Consider the following 18821-nt stretch of genomic DNA (forward strand, 5'->3'; position numbering starts at 1 on the left):
TCGGCTATGGACCTTTCCTGGGTTTTGCTTAAACTAGATAGTGAGATGAGTCCTTCTCTTCTCCCCCCGTGAGAGAGTGTCGGTTGTAGCCAGGGGCTACGGGCCTTGAGACAGTGCCGAGAGGGAGTTGGCCTATCGACTGAGTGAAGGTATGGGGATGGTGTGGAGATGGTGGTATATCGATCCCAGGATCGAAATCTGGCTCTAGAAAGGGAATGGGGTGGAATGTGTGTGGGAATGGTGTTAAAACTTAACCAACTATTATTATATACTTAATATGTTAAAACATAGGAAACCCCAGCCTTATAGGTTCCTTTTGAATATATCCAACTTGCATCCAATTTCCACAAAGCAATGCTCATAGGGTGGGAGTGGCCAGTACAAATCGTACTGATAAATTTTGGCACACAGGTTCATCTAAGGAGTATAGCTCTGAAAAGTTTGACGGTTGAGGGGTTCGTTCCTACGCTCGAGTTTGGCGATCTTATTTTCAAGCTGTTCTGAATGAATGCTACTTTTGATTCCGCCAATGCGGCGATGTAATAATTTATGTAATTCCGCACTATTTATACTCTGAAATTACGTTGTATGGATGTGATATTCGACTGGGATTTGGGTAATATGATCTACAACAGTCTTATTACACTTCGACTATGTGGATTTCCCTTCGCGGAAATCGGGTTGTTTCACATACTAGGGGTCAGATTTTGTGACTTTGAAGAACATGTCCCACAACGAATCATTGATGGGCAGTTCCTGTGAATTCTCAAACTACATTCTTGACAAGTGATCGGCAACAGAATTTTCTACTTCCTTTTTATCCTATATTTCCAAGTCAAATTCTTGGAGTAACAAAATCCATCTTATTAATCTAGGTTTAGCTTCTTTCTTTGTGAGCAGATATTTCAAAGCAGCATGATCCGTATAAATAATCACCTTAATTCCTACTAACTAAGATCTAAACTTATCAATTGCAAAAACAACATCCATGAGTTCTTTTTTAGTTGTTGCATAATTAAGTTGAGGTCCTGTCAGAGTTTTGCTAGCATAAGCAATTGCATGATGATTTTTATCTTTAGTTTGTCCTAAAACTACCTCCATAGAATAATCTCTAGCATCACATATAATTTCAAAAGGTAGCGACCAATTAGGGGGTTGAATGATTGGTTCAGAGATGAGTGCTTTCTTAAGAATGTTAAAAGATTTTAAGCATGCATTATCAAATTCAAACGGAATATCCTTAGCCAAAAGATTTGTAAGTAGTCAAGCAATATGAGAAAAATCTTTTATAAAGCTATGGTAAAACCCTACATGGCCAAGAAAACTATGGATCCCTCTAATATTTATAGGAGGAGGTAACTGTTCATTTACTTTAATTTTAGCTCTATCTACCCCCATCCCTCTTTTGGATACCAAATGTCCAAGCACTAGTCCTTCTCTAACCATGAAATGATAGTTTTTCCAACTAAGGACTAAGTGCTTTTCTTCACATCCCTGTAAAACCTTGTCTAAATTTTCAAGACAATCATCAAAAATTTTTCCATAAACAGAAAAGTCATCCATGAAAACTTTCATGATTTCTTCAATCATATCAGAAAATATAGACATCATGCATCTTTGAAAAGACATTATACGGTAAGCATAAGTTCCATATGGACATGTAAATGTGGTTTTGCTTTGGTCATCTGGATGGATCAGTATCTGGTGATAACTTGAATACCCATCAAGGAAATAGAAGAAAGAGTGTTCGCCAGTCGCTCTAATATTTCATCAATGAAGGATAATGGAAAGTGATCTTTCTTTGTTGCCTTGTTAAGTTTTTGGTAGTCTATACACATCCGCCATCCAGTGATGGTTCTTTTGGGGGATTAATTCATTCTTTTCATTTTTAATAAAAGTTATGCCTCCCTTTTTAGGCACAACTTGAACAGGGCTAACCCACTCACTATTTGGCACATGATAGATAATCCTGACGTGCAAGAGTTTAAAAACTTTTTTCTTAACAACCTCTCTCATCGCATTATTAAGCCTACTCTAAGGCTCCCTAAAAGGTACAGAGTTAGGATTTGTAGGGATGCGATGGGTGCAAACAGCAGGGCTAATTCCCTTAAGGTCTTAGAGTGAATAGCCAAAGGCAGAACGATGTTTTTCTAAGACAGTTAGCAGGCATAGGGATTCTTCTTGAGAAAGTTTATCACTTATGATCATAGGAGAATCCTGATCATTATTGAGAAAAGCATATCTAAGACCAGAAGGCAGGGGTTTAAGCTCAATGGCGGGCTTAGGTGGTTCTAGCAATTCATCTAGAGGTTCAGACTCTATAGGATTTTCTTCTTCCTCCTCGATGAAGAACTGGGCATCATCTTCAAGGTTGGGTTCAATCAAATAATTAAGAGATACAACCTTAACCTCTTCCATTGGGTCTTCCTCGGGAATTGCTTCACTTTCAGCATTTAGAGAATGAGTAATAGGTATACAAAGCTTGAAGTTTTTTCTGTGTCTTCTATTCAACTTCCCCGTTTGTCCTTGTTGGATAAGTCTTTCAATTGGTTGTCCAATCAACAGGTCAAACTCCATAATATCAAAGATATAGAAGCTCAAATGAACTTTGGTTCCTTTTACCTGGATAGGGAGGACATACAAAATTCCCAAACTCAGGAGAATGTGTCCTGAAAGACTTTTTAATAAGTTTGTTGTTGGGGTCAATGCCATGTGTTTCAATAAATCAAGAGCAAAAGATGCTAACATGATATTAACACCCACAACATGGTTATAAAGAGCATTGAAAGGAGCTTTATTAATTTGGCAACGAATGGATATAGAAGGTGAATCTAAACGAATCACATCAGAGAAAAGCTCTCATTCTTCTAACCAATCATTGCTTATAATAGACACTAGCTCTTTTGTAATCTTTTTAAGGAAAGCTTCCTCAGAAAGGTCTAAAGGTTCTTCATTGGATGATGATTTTCTAGACTTCTGGGGTCTCCTCATGGTATGGTAATTCGAGGTATTTCCATATTCATCGAAAAGTTCATCCTCGAATTCAAGCATGAATTCCGAAATCGAAGTTTTCTCCTTTTCTGGTGGTTCAAGGATTTGGGATAGCTGAAGTTGGTGATAGTTTTGGTAAAGATTTGGGTTCAGCTATCTGGGATTCTATCTCTAATGGCTTCTCTTCTACTTCTTCGGGAATCTTCTCTAAGATTTTCATAAGAATGTTTTTCTCTCATTGGCAGAGATATGCAAGAACGAGCCTCCTAAGGCCGTATTAAGAAGCTTCGAGGTTTTCCTATCAAGACCATATAGAACTGTTGAAGAAGAATAGGGTCCTAAATGGCAAGGTTAGGGCCAGTATTAATAAGAGTATTAAAGCTGTTCCCATGTCATGCCTAGAGATTTTTTTGTTTAAAAGATAGAACCTCTGAACGAAGTCTGACTACCCTAGAGATAGGAAAGAATTGTAAGCAAAAGTTAGAACATAGGGCTTCTCAATCTCCTTAGTCTACTCCCTATGGTGAGATTATACCAACGTTTAGCTTTTCCTGGTCAAAGAGAAGGGAAAAAGCTTCCATCGTAAGGTTTCGTCTCACATGCTGGCAATACGCAAGTATGCATAGGTTTGTTCAAACTCATTTAGGTGGAAATAGGGGTTTTCATCATCTTCGCTCGAAAAGGGATTGATCCTGAACCATATTAATTAAACATGGGCGCAGCTCATAGCCAGATGTTAGGATAGGCTTTGAAGACTCTTTTGACTATAGGCTTGCGCTTGTAGGTGCACCATATTGGTAGATAGGGGTGGATTCTATATCCATGATAAAAAGAAAAAGATAAAGGATAAAAGAATAAAAGAATAATGATATAAGGATAAACTAGGTTCGAAGTTAACTGAGCAACCGTTTCTCCGGCAAACGGCGCTTAGAAATGCTTGTTAGTATAAATTAATGCACACATAGTAATTTACAAGCGTACGGATATTATACCGATGTAGCACTTCACCGGGAGTACCCTAGTTTTATATCGAACTCAAGGAAACATGTGTGAGAATAACCAAATCTAACTTATTCCAACTTCACAATCAAGGCTAGATAATAGGAGCGTAGAGGAGACTGCTAAGGTCTTCTAGTTCTAACTTCGGTAAGCTTTATCTTCTATTATTTAATTCTGGGGATATTATTGGAGAAAACACAGGCAGAGTATGTTTCCTATAGCAACAATATCCTGCTAGGCCTATTAACGGAAGGTGGACGACAAAGGATTCAACGAGGCTATAAGAGTCACCCTCATGAGCTACCACCGATCCGAAAAATAGGGTACACTCATGAGTAACCGAGTCTAAGCACCGCGCTTCTACTATGAATACTACTTTAACCCAGGAGCTACAAGGATTAAAGTACTTAAAAGAGAGTCGCAAACCTGAAGAACAATATGAGCAAGATGCTTACTTGAATTAGAAGTCGATTACCAGAGAAATCTCAGAAGCAAGCTCAAGAAGAATTTGATTCCGTCAGGGTACAAACCGTAGAGAGAGCTAATACAAGACTAGATCCTATTGAGGACTAATTTTCTCTTGATTGCTAACTCTGATCCTGGTGGACATATGGATAAGGGTTTCTGGCAGCTCTCAGGATCAAAATGAAACATCTGCCCTAGAGGGGGGTGCAAGCTGGTATATATAGCCTAGAGCGTCCAACGTGAGCCATTGAATTAAACCGACTTAAAGAACGGCGGAGATGATATCGTTAAGGCGGTGGAGAACCGACATAACAACGAGGCTGACAGGTGGGGCCCATAGGAGCCGGGCGGCCCCACATGTCAGAGACACGTGTCCCGCTTCAGTGATTCGTCTTCTAGAGTCTTTCCACGTCGATTAAGCGATGTAATTCCATGATTTTTTTTACGAATAGGTCCTACTTGACGCTTTTCTGATTTAATCATACTGAAAACACAGATTTACCAAAACTCTTGAAATTTGTCTGATTAAACCCTTAAATCTAGGCCATGTTTAGATTGCAAAAAATTACAACCCGATGAATAGTAGCACTTTCGTCTTATTTGGTAAATATTGTCCAATCGTGGACCAACTAAGCTCAAAAGATTCATCTCGTGATTTCCAACTAAACTATGCAATTAGTTATTTTTTTTACCCACATTTAATGCTCCATGCAAGTAGCTAAAAATTGATGTGATGGAGAGAGAGTGAAAAAATTTGGAATTTAGAGGTGATCTAAACAAGGCCCTATATTAGTGATCTATTTTAGCCATTTATACCTGTTATATTAACGGTTTGTGATAAATGCTAACTGCCGTCGACGCTCAACCGAGTGACCAACGTTCCTCCCTCGCGCGGTGCACGTCCATTCGTGTTAATCTGCTCCTCTCGCATCTCTTTCTTCCATGTCTCCCCCGCTCCACCACTTGTCCATTTCTGCGTGCCTGACTACCACTTGCCATGATGAATTCATGATGCACCACAGCAGTGAATTGGTGACGCAACCAGAGAGTGAACAGTCACGTAGCCTCGATCTCTTGCTGCTGTCCATACACATTTACTCCTACTGGTTACTAAATCCGTTCTAAATTATGGTTCGTTTCATTTTTTTATCACAAGTTTGATCACTAGTCTTATTCAAAAATTTGTGCTAAATATCACTTCTTTTTGTTGTGGCTTACTTTATTAACAAAAGTTCTTCAAGAATGACTTAAATTTGATTTTGTTTGCACAAATTTTTTAAACGAGATGAGCGGTCAAACTTAGAGTTAAAAAAGTCAAACGAATTATAATTTAAAACGAGGAGTACTTAGCTAGTGTTAAGTCTGTTACTGTGTATGCACGGGTTTGGTACAGACTACAGAAGAGGAGTTCAGTTCACAGTCCACATCCACATAGTCTCTAGTTTGGTGCGTGTATGTATGGACTACTACAGTACTAGATGGAATCTTTCATGGCAAGGCTCAATAATACGCGTATGATTGCGTAATGTTTGCACCTTACATTTCGCATCCCCAATGTGGAGCAGCACGAGACGGACAGAAGTGGATGCCAAGTTCGGCAAAAGGCCGAAAGGGGGCGCTTTATTTGCCCAGAAATGGTCCATCAGACGAGTATTGGGGTTCGGTATGTGCCTGCTGCCTACTCCCGTGCACATCGAAGAAAGGGGGCGGGCGGCATGCACGCATACATACATTCCTGGCCTGTGCTGTGTGTAAAGGCTCTCTCCATGCATGCATGCCAGTCTCTACGCTCCCCGTACGTCCTCGGATCACCGCATATATTTGGCTTGGTTGTCGAAGCACCACAGGCCTAAGGGGGGTGTCACACGAGGATGTCGCAAGAGGTGTTCGGATTTTAATAAAAAAATAAATTACAGAATTAGTCGGTAATCCACAAGATGGATTTATTAAGTCTAATTAATTCGTCATTAGCATATGTTTACTGTAGCATCAAGTTGTCAAATCATGTACGAATTAGGTTTAAAAAATCGTCTCGCAAAACAGTTTCAATCTGTGCATTTGGTTTCGTAATTAGTCTATATTTAATACTTCATACATATGTCAAATATTTTATGGTACAGCGACTAAAGTTTAGAAGGAGGAATTAAATACCCTCTTACTCTAGTTGCGATCATTGGTGACAGACACGACAACGGAATCGGTGGCAGATCGAGTAAATGGTGCAGTAATAACTCACCACACCGCCGCCGCGCGCCCTGTCCGTGATCGATCGATACTGGCGTCTTTTTGAGACATTAATCCACCAAAAGCGATAATCCGTGCTTGGGGGTCCGTCTTCTACAGAGCAAAGTAGTAAAGTTTTGTGGTTGGGGCACCCCGCCATTATACATCTAAAAAACAATCAGCAAAACGTCCTTGCAACATGCCACGTCTCGTGTCGGCACAGCTGCCAGCAGTTCCCTAGGACTTCACAATAGGCGCAGAGCCTAGCCACCAACCTCTACGACTGCTGCCTCCGTATCGATGATAGAAGTCGTCGTAAATTTTCTAAACTTTGACTAGATACTTACGACACTCATATTTTAAATAAATTTATTATAAAAATATATTCAACTATCTATTTCAGTAGAGATTTTATCTCAGTTTTTAACGCACTCATATTTTAAAAAACAGTGCAAAAGAATTTCATCCTCGTAAAACTCTCTCTACTCCCATGAAACTCACCGTCCCTCTCTTCATCAACATAGTGTTGTTGTATAAACAATAGTTCAAACACAAAACAACGATGCAAATGTAATTCATGCAAGGCTTATTTTATGGTGGGATTTCTATCTTTTATGTGAATCAAGCACGTTGAAGAATTGATTAATAAGACATAAGGGATTGCATATGCAATGGTCTTATATTTGAAGCTTGCTACATTAAAATAAAAAGTAAACTATATAAATGAACGGGTAATTCAACACAAGATGTGACTTGACGGCTTGAGTTGGTGAAGATAGCAAGGAATGGCTTCGAGGTACTAAGTTGTGGTAGAACCACCCGAAATAACACATCTTCGGAGGTGCATCGTCTTTCGCTAGACACTAAGCACCCGAAAGTTGGCTACACCAAGTGGTTCCGTCGAGCACACCCCAAAATGAGAACTCGAACAATCCACGTTTTTCAACCAGAATTCAATAATAAGAACGAGTTTACAATACTTAGTCCATTTCATACAACAAGAGTTCTCATAAATATATTATTACAATACCAAGTTCAGAGTGCGGAATTTAAACAGCGGAATTGAAATAAAACATCTAACGATAAAATGCAAGGATCCGTTAGTGCCCAGCAGAAGAATCCTCCACACAACAGCCACTCCTCAAGCTGCACCTGCAACATAGGTAAATAAACCCTGAGTACACAATGTACTCACAAGACTTACCCGACTAGTGGGAATAATTTTCCAACTCCAAATGATATGATAAGCTTTATAGTTTGCTGGGTTTCCTTTCTGCGAAAAGCATTACTAGTAGTGAATCCTTATGTATGTGTTTTATTAGCAGTCATGATTAGTTCATTAGCTAACCATTCTATGTAAGCAGTTGTTCTACTTTTAAGCAAGAGTTGAGCAATCAGATATATTCATCCCCCTTTATCTTTCAGTTCTTACTACGGTGCTAGACCATAGTCCAAGTCATATCGTATCACATGGCAATTCATGAACCAATATATCCTAGCTGAGTACCCCGAAACACCCGCCCCGCTTATATCCCAGGCACAAGCAAGACCAACCCACCACTCTCCTGTCAAGGGGTCCAAGTCCCGCCCAAACTTGGACTCTATGCCCCCACTCCTGAGTCCCAGACTCAGTGTGGTGCTTAGACCTCCACCATCCCCGCCTCTAAACAGTCGGTCCTGAAAGAGCCGGAACCCACGACAAGAGAGCAACGAGTCTTTCCACTCCTATAAGCAAGTATGTGCTTAGGATAATAAGTCTATGACCTGACTATCATCCACAGCAACGGATGATCCTTAACCAACACGGATAGAAAAAATAGTGTAACCAAGCTATGCCCCGTTAGCCGTGGGACACAACCTATTACACCCACCAATACCCGTATCATATCACTGCCCGGTCTCCATTTCCTTTCATCATTTTATCATAAGAGTAATAATAATAATCATCTATTGTGAGTAACGGTAGGATACTCACGCTACCGATAGCGTAAGCATAGCAGCTACTCAACCTATGCTAGTAGAACTCATAGGTAGGTTTATCTATACATGTAGTTTCAATATAAATCCTGTAACGTAAATGCACATCACGTAAATGCTAGTAGGACTTATAGGTAGGTTTATTCAAAATGAGGGTTATGCACCGAGGCTTGCCTTAGGCAGGCGGATTGTCAGCTATGTCAGTCATCGGTGGCTCTGAGGCTTCCTCCTGTATGAGGACCTCCTCCTCGTACTCCTCGATCACCTCCTTGTACTCCTGCTCTCCAATGGTCACCAACTCCACCAACTTGTTCTCTACATGCATGCGATGATGATGCAACACTTAGCATTTATGCAATAGCAACTCTTAAAATAAGAATATGCATACTAAACTACTAAGTTAGCTCTAATGACTAAGGCACTAAGCTAACTATCATCTTTACCAAGCAAAATATTTGGTTCAACTAACAAACACATAGCTTTACAAATGAAGGATATATCTTTATTTCTACTAATGATTTAATATATATTTGAAACAAAGAGCATTTAACTACCCTTATGTTTAGTCTATTCTAAAGCTACAAAAATTATAGTGAGCACATAATATTACCATGACGCTACTATAAAATTTTTAGTGTTAAAGCTATCATCCAATTTACCACAAAAATTCTTACAATAATTCTCCTAACAATATTAAACATTTTCAAATGACTTAATAGCTCCTGGTATCAACATGCATATATATGAACTAAGTACACTAACAGATAGAGCACAATTTTAGAAACTTTTGTTTCATAATTTTTGGACACCTACATGATTTTATATGATTTATCAAAGATCAGCTCAAAAATTATATTAGAAAATTATTTCTAATTCCTTATAAAAAAGAAAATTGAATTCTCCCGCGTGGCCCATGTGACGCAGCGCGCGCGCGACGGCGGCCCACGGTGCGGCCCACGCGGCGCTGGCCCACACGGAGATGGCCCATGATGGGAAACCTATGCGCTGGTATTTTTGCAAAATAGACCTCACACTTCTCCTGAATTACAACTAAGTACTAACACTATTTCCCCCTCTCTCATAACTTCTCACTTAACCCCCTGCCCTTTCCCTAATTCACCCGCGTGCACCCCCGATGACTCAGTGCACGACGGCGCGGCGAGCGGCGGCACTGAGCGCCTACTCCAGACACATGGGACTTGTGCGGGCCTACCTAACGGGTCAATCACCATCTTTGACCCGAGCGGCTACGCTATGAGGCGGTGCAGGATGACATGACTGGCTGGGGAAGGCTACAGCGGCGCGTGGCCATCTGCGACGGTGACGCCACTGTTTCGATAGGCTGGGGTAGCTACGGGCCTAATTGATTAGCGCGTGAGAGTCAGGAGGCTACCATGAACTAGGCCGAGGTGATAGTTGGGGCGAAAGATGATGGAGGAAGGTTGGCCACGTGTGGCCGTGCCGTGCGGCGGTGCACCGTGGCAGCACGATCGTGTCAGCGATGAAGGGGAGGCGGTAGCAATTTGACTAAGGCACGCAAGGTGCAGAGGGAGTTAAGACGATGCTAGTGGTGCAGGTGTATTAGCTCAGGAGAGACGATAGGAGAGCTGCCCACACCTACGACCGGACATGGCCATCTTGCCACGATAGTGGGGAAACTCCAAAATTGGAGCTCGACCGGGCGCCATTCAAAGCGGGGTGGAGATGGGTAGCTAGGCAGCTGTGCGACAGAGCCAACAACACGATGAATCAACTTGAGATGATCTCTCCCTGACGAATTTAATGGCGCGGCTCGACAGCGGAAGTAGAGAGAGAACACAGAGAGAGAGAGAGAGAGGGAGCGGTGAGGGAGGGGTAGCCAATGACTTGGCAAGGGCATACCTTGGTGAGACGAGGTTGGCGTGACCAGCGCAGCCCGAGGCCCGGCACTACCCAATAGACATGCACGCTCACGATCGGTGTGGCCCACGCGCCGCAGTGCCATCAATGGCAGCGTCGTCGTCATGGCGCGGGCGCGGAGGTAGCAGCGGCACCAACGGTAGCCGTAGTGGCAGAGGCGGTTAGGCATAGAGCGGACCGGTGGCCTAACGGTGCGGCTAGAGTGGCCAAGCCATGGCAAGGCCATGATGGCCATGGCCAGCCGGTGCATGGCAATGTGCGCACGCACGGCACAACCGCACGGCGACGTGGGTCAGCCATGCATGGTGACCATGCACACGGCGCCAGACAGCACAAATCTATGACGTGCATGAATTTTAAAGTGTTGATCATGACCAAACTGTTGCTCCTAAAACTAAACCGGCTTCACTACACTCAAGATGGAATATGGAACTACTAAATCAAATCATAGCACTACACCACTCCTCAACCCAATCTCTACAAATAAATTGCAAAACATAGCAGCGTCTTGCTGTCCACAAGCTTAGAAAATATTACTTAGCAATATTATTTTTCAATACCAAGTATTTCATTGTCAACTACAAAGTTCACATTTCAAACTTCATTTACGTGTCACATACATGTTATATAGCATTTTTGCTTAATAAAAATTGGTTTTAAACTCTACTTGATATACCTAAACTATTGAATCAACTTTCATTTAACATTTTATTGATCATTTTAAGTTACAAGAAATTGATCTACACACTTTACCACTTGCATTAACACAGAAACATGATGCTCATGATATGTTTTAGTAAATGATTTAGGGTGTAACACCGAGGGTGTTACAACTCTCCCCCTCCCCCTTAAACAAAATCTCGTCCCGAGATTTCATGTGAGTGCCTAGTGTAGGAAAAGGGTAAAAGTGAGTTTTTAACATACACTATTACCTCAACACACCGGGGAGAAGATGGGGATAACATTCTAGAATATAACTCTCCTATTCTCAAGTTACTTCATCCTCTAAATGGTTTTGCCACTGAACTTTATAAAATTTCACCACTCTGTTTCTAGTAATTCTCTCTTCTTCATCCAAGATTTTGACAGGATGCTCAATATAAGAAAGATCAGGTTGGAGAGGGAGTCCTTCAATTTCCACCACTTCCTTAGGAACTTGTAAACACTTCTTTAATTGGGAAACATGAAAGACATTATGTACTGCTGACAAGATATCTGAAAGTTGGAGACGATAAGCAACCGAACCACATCGTTCCAAAACTTTATAAGGTCTAACATAATGAGGAGCTAACTTTCCACGGACTCTGAACCGATGCACACCTCTCATTGGGGATACCTTCAGGTACACATGGTTACCAACTTCAAACTGCAAGGGCCTTCTTCGCTTGTCCGCATAAGTTTTCTGACGATTCTAAACCGCCTTCAAATAACTCTAAATAACACTAACTTGCTCTCGAGCTTCCAAAGTACCCACGATCACCCACTTCAACCTAGTTAAGAGGTGTTCTACATCTCTTGCCATACAGGGCCTCAAAAGGTGCCATACGAATGCTTTCTTGATAGGTATTGTTATAAGAAAACTCAGCTAGAGTCAAGCATTTATCCCACTTTTTGGATAAGAAATGACACAAGCCCTCAACATATCCTCAAGTACCTGATTGACTCTTTCTATCTGACTGCCAGTTTGCGGGTGATAAGCTAAACTCCTAAGGAGACGGGTACCAAGACATTTCTAGAGTTGCTTCTAGAAACGAGAGACAAATACTGACCCTCTATCGGAAACAATGGTAAGAGGAACTCCATGTAAGGTCATAACCCGATCAAAATACAACTTGTCATACCTCTTGGTTGAATACCTTATATCCATCAGGAGGAAATGAGCGGACTTGGTAAGGCGATCCACAATGACCCAAATAGAGTCATACCCCTTTGTCGTGCGGAGTAAACCCACAACAAAGTCCAAGGAAATATCCTCATATTTCCAAATAGGGATAGGAAAGGGCTATAGAAATCCAGACGTACGCATATGGTCCGCCTTAACCCTTCCACAAATGTCGCATTCTAAGATGTATTTGGTAATGTCCTATTTCATATTTGGCCACCAATACAAGTGAAGCAAATCATGACACATCTTGTTATTTCCTGGATGAATGGATAATTTGGAGTTGTGAGCTTCATCCAAAATCTGTCTCCTAAGCTCCTCACTTGACAAAACAACTAATCTGTTCTTGAACCTCACTACACCTTGATCATCAATACTAAAATGTGGACCACTCTCTTTAGCAACTAACTTCTTGATACGTGGAATTTCTGAAACATCTTGCCTTTGCTCAATAATAATTTGCTCAAGTAAATCTGAGACTAGAGCAATATGGGCTAACACCTCAGAATGGTTGAGAGACAAAGATTTTTCTTCAACTTGATGTGACTTCTGACTTAAGGCATCAACTACCACATAAGCTTTTCTAGGGTGATAATGCACTTCTAAGTTATAATCTTTGATTAACTCAAGCTATCTCCGTTGCTTCATGTTCAGCTTGGACTAAGTGAAAATATATTTGAGACTCTTGTGATGTGTATAAATATGCACTTTATTTCCCAATAAATAATGCCTCCAAATTTTTAGAGCATGCACCACAGCAGCCAGCTCTAAATCATGGGTGGGATAATTCACCTCATGCTTTTTTAGCTGGCATGAAGCATAAGCTATCACACATCCATCCTGCATAAGCACGCATCCCAATCCAGTCCTTGAGGCATCATAATACACATTAAATGGCCTGTCAATATCTAGTTGGGCGAGAACAGGAGCAGCGGTAAGAAAATGCTTTAGAGCTTGAAAAGCTTCTTCACAAGCCAGACTCCATGCAAACTTGACATCTTTCTAGATCAAATTGGTCATTGGTTGGGCTATTTTGGAGAAGTCAGGAATGAAGCGCCGATAATAACCAGCACAGCCAAGGAACTAATAGATCTGATGCACTGACTTTGGAGACTTCCAATTTAACACATCTTGCACCTTGCTTGGGTCCATAGAGATACCCTCAGGTGTCAGAACATGTCCCAAAAACTACACTCGATCTAACCAAAACTCACACTTGCTGAATTTAGCATACAGTTTGTGTTTCCTTAATCAAGTCAGTACTATCCGAAGATGTTATGCATACTATTCTTTGTTCTTGGAGTATATCAAAATGTCATCAATGAACACCACTACAAACTTATCCAACTCTGACAAAAAGACTGAATTCATAAGATACATAAAAATGCAGGAGCATTGGTAAGACAAAAGGACATGACTAGGTATTCATATAGCACATACCTAGTAGAGAAAGTTGTCTTTGTTATATCTTGTGGTCTAATCTTAATTTGATGATAACTCAAATGAAGATCAATCTTAGAAAACACCTTTGCACCAGCCAACTGATTGAACAAAGTATCAATACGAGGCAAGGGATACTTGTTCTTAATGGTTGCCACATTGAGAGAGCGGTAATCCACACACATACGTAGAGTATCGTCCTTCTTCACAAAAATAGCTGGGCAACCCCATGGTGAAGAGCTAGGATGGATAAAGCCCTTCTCCAATAATTCCTCTAACTGCTTCTTCATTTCTGCTAGTCCTTTAGGAGCCATGTGGTAGGGACACCATAAAATAGGAGCAGTGCTAGGTTCTAACTTAACAGTAAACTCCATGTCTCAATCCAATGACAACCCAGGTAGATCTTTAGGAAAGACATCCAAAAACTCATAGACCACAGGGATAGAAGCAAGATCAAGAGAAGCTTCAACATGAACAACAACTAGTAAGGCTAGATCTGAGGGTATAAGGATAGACACCCTATCCTCGGAAGAAGGAAGTCATAACTCAACAACTCTCTGCTTAAGGTTCATGACTACTCCATAAACTCACAAACAGTTCATACCCAGAATTGCATCTATGCCTTACCCAGGCAGCACCATGAACTGGAGGCGGTAAGTGTGAGTGGCTAGCACTAATCTGACTATGTCTGTCCGAGTATTAACATATAACTAGTGCACTTAGAGTACTAATTCTATAGGCAATAGGAATAGCCATAAGGGATATATTGTGCCTCTGTGCAAACCCCATGCTCATGAATGAATGTGATGCACCAGAATCAAACAACACATATACTGGGTGGAAATCAATGGTAAACATACCAGCCATCACAGGTTCATTCTGCAAAATCTCCTCAGCCTCAGTGAAGTTGACTTGTCTAGAGCGGCTTACAGGCACCTTCTTCGTGATAATCATCATCTTGACCAGATGGGAGTTGGTTGAAGGCTGGGAAGTCTATGCAGGCTAGTTCTGTGGACACTCCTGAGCATAGTGGCCCTCCTTGCCACACTTGAAACTAGCACCAGACTTGTTTTCCTATCCCTGACGAGGCAAAACCTATTGTCCCTGAGGCTGCTATTGCACCTACTGAGTAGGTGCACGATACTGGGTGGGAGGTGCCTAGTAAGCCTATTGAGACTAACGAGCCGGCTGTCCACTCAGAGAGTGATAGGACATCCTCCTAACAACCTACACCTTCTAAGCCTATAGGTGACTAGAAAATCCAGCGATCACCCGCTTGTGCTTCCACTTCGCCTGAGAATCACGCTGAAGTCCCTCCATAGCAATGGTTGCATTCATCAAAGCACCAAAAGTTTGATATCCCCCAGTGTACAGCTCCTTTTGCAAGATGCAAGAGAGGCCATAGTAGAAATGGTCCCTCTTCTTCTCATTAGTGTCTACATGGGTCCCACCATACTATGCAAGATGGTTCAACTTGTTCACATAATCCATCACAGTCATACTCCCTTGCTTTAGATCCAAGAACTCAGTCAACTTCCTATTTAGTAAACCAACGGGAATATAGTACTCACAAAAAGCAGTGGTAAACTCCTACCAAGTCACATGGTGGTCCATAGGCTACATGGCGTTGAAAATGTCCCACCACGCACTGGCAGACCCCAGAAGCTGTTGTGCGGCAAAGCGCACCTTCTGCTCTTCAGTCACAGTGAGCAACTGGAACTTCTGCTCTAGAATATGAAGTCAATGCTCCACATCTAGAGGCTCAGCAGTTGGTGTGAAGATGGGTGGGTGTGTCTTCAAGAAGTCCTGGTAGGAATAGGACCCCATGGGAGCGCGAGTACCACCCCCCATTCCCACCGTTGCCACCGGGGCCTCCACGGGCGAAGCCACCAATAGCCTAGGCAAGCATCTCTAAGGCATGGGCTGACTCGCGCTGAGCAGCCAGCATCTCTGCCATCATCTCCGCATGGGTCATCAGAGGTGGTGGCAGCGGAGGAGGAGGAGCCAGAAGTGGGGCCTCATGGCTGCCCCCATTGGTGTTGCCATTGTCCTCACCGCAGCCATTATCACCCTGGTTTGCCCCAACACTGGTACTCCCCCGATCAGACCTTAGGTTCATCTATAAACAGATAAGAACCAACCATTAGGGATAACCCTCTAGATTAGGAACAAGAGACTTAGAGAAATGATAATGCTTTTATTAAAGCATTCTTTTAGGTTATCCTATCAATTCACTAATCTAAATTATACTGTGTGGGAGGAGTTTAGTTTAAGTAAGATTCTCTTTTCATGATGCATGCATTAGCCTACCTGTTCACTCAAGCCAAAATATAGCAGCATTTGCAAAAAAATTTCGGCACATCGCACACTCACTTTCCGCTTGCTAAACGATTCTTACACAACGTAAGTTAGTGTACCTACAGAAATTGATTAGATAAAACTAGTGCCGCTATCCTAGATAGACCATATTGCTAGGGCTTATACTTATTTACATAATTTTATCGCATCCTACTTTTCACAAAACCTTTGTTGGTCAAATTTTAGGTTTTGAAAAGAGTTAAGAAACTCGCAACTCATTATCGGCTCTGATACCACCTGTGGCAGAATTGTCCGAAATAACACACCTTTGGAGGCGCTCGTCTTTTGCTAGACATGAAGCACCTCAAAAGTTGGCTACACCAGGCGGTTCCATCGAGCACACCCTAAGGGAGAACTCGAACAATCCATGTTTTTCATCTAGAATCCAATAATGAGAATGAGTTTACAATACTTAGTACATTTCATACAACAAGAGTTCTCAGAAATACATTATTATAATACCAAGTTTAGAGTGTGGAATTTAAATAGCGGAATTGAAATAAACATCTAACGATAAGATACAAGGATCCATATGTGCCCACCAGAAGAATCCTCCACACAATAGCCACTCCTCAAGCTGCACCTGCAACAGGGGTAAATAAACCCTGAGTACATAATGTACTCGTAAGATTTACTCGACTAGTGGGAATAATTTCCCAACTCCAAAGGATTGATAAGCTTTATGGTTTGTTGGGTTTACTTTTTGCAAAAAGCATTACTAGTAGTGAATCCTTATGTATATGTTTTATTAGCAGTCATGATGAGTTCATTAGCAAACCATTCTATGTAAGCACATATTCTATTTCAAGCAATAGTTGAGCAATCAGATCCATTTCACCATCTTTTATCTTCTAGTTCTTACTATAGTGCTAGATCATAGATAAGTCGTACCATATCACACGGCGATTTATGAACCAACGTATCCTAGCTGGGTACCTCGAAACACATGCCCCACTTGTACTCCAAGCACAAGCAAGACCAACCCACCACTCTCCTATCAAGGGGTCTAGGTCCTCGTCCAAACTTGGACTCCAAGCCCCTACTCCTGAGTTCTAGACTCAGTGTGGTGCTTAGACCTCTACCATCCCCGCCTCCAATCAGTCGGTCTAGAAAGAGCCGGAACCCATGACAAAAGATCAATGAGCCTTCCCGCTCCCATAAGCAAGTATGTGCTCTAAATAATAAGTCTGTGACCTAACTACCATCCATAGCAATGGATGGTCCTTAACCGACATGGATAGGAAAAATTGTGTAACCAAGCTATGTCCCGTTGGTCGCGGGACACAACCTATTACAACCACCAATACCCATACCATATTTCTACTCGGTCTCTATTTCCTTTCACTATTTTATCATGAGAGTAATAATAATAATCACCTATTGTGAGTAACGGTAGGTTACTCACGCTATCGATAGCCTAAGCATAGCAGCTACTCGACCTATGCTAGTAGGACTCATAGGTAGGTTTATCTATGCATGTAGTTTCAATATAAATCCTATAATGTAAATGCACATCATATATATATAGTGATTATTCAAAATAAGGATTATGCACCAGGGCTTGCCTTGGGCAGGCGGATTGTCAGCTATGTTAGTCGTCGGTGGCTCCGAGGCTTCCTCCTGTATGAGAACCTCCTCCTCGTACTCCTCAATCACCTTCTCATTCTCCTACTCTCTGATGGTCACGAACTCCACCAACTCGTTCTCTACATGCATGCGATGATGATGCAACACTTAACATTTATGCAATAGCAACTCTTAAAATAAGAATACGCATACTAAGCTACTAAGCTAGCTCTAATGACTAAGGTACTAAGCTAACTATCAACTTTACCAAGCAAAGTGTTAGGCTCCACTAACAAACACCTAGCTTTACAAATGAAGGATATATCTTTATTTCTACTAATGATTTAATGTATATTTGAAACAAAGAGCATTTAACTAGCCTTATGTTTAGTCTATTCTAAAGCTACAAAAATTACAATGAGCACATAATAATACCACGATGTTGTTATAAAAATTTTAAGGCTAAAGCTATCACCAATTTACCACAAAAATTCCTACAATAATTGTCCTAACAATATTAAACATTTTCAAATAATTTAATAGCTCCTGGTATCAACATGTATATATATGAACTAAGTACACTAACAGATAGAGCACAATTTTTGGAATTTAACAAAATTTGTTTCATAATTTTTGGACACATACATGATTTTATATGATTTACCAAAGATCAGCTCAAAAATTATATTAGAAAACTATTTCTAATTCTTTATGAGAAAAGAAAAACGAATTCTCCCGCGCGGCCTACACGCATGGCCCACGCGACACAGCGCGCATGCCGTGAGCGCGTGGCGGCCCACGCGGAGACAGCCCAATACGGTGAAACCCACGCGTGCTGCAAAATAGACCTCGCACTTCTCCTGAATTACAACTATGTACTAACACTATTTTCCCCTCTCCCATAACTTCTCACTTAGCCCCTTGGCCTTTCCCTAATTCATCCGCGCGCACCCCCGATGACTGAGTGCACGACGGCGCGATGAGCGGCGGAACTGAGCGCCTACGCCGGCCACCTGAGACC

The sequence above is a fragment of the Miscanthus floridulus genome, chromosome 13 (assembly GCF_019320115.1).
Source record: "Miscanthus floridulus cultivar M001 chromosome 13, ASM1932011v1, whole genome shotgun sequence".
Taxonomy (NCBI): Eukaryota; Viridiplantae; Streptophyta; class Magnoliopsida; order Poales; family Poaceae; genus Miscanthus; species Miscanthus floridulus.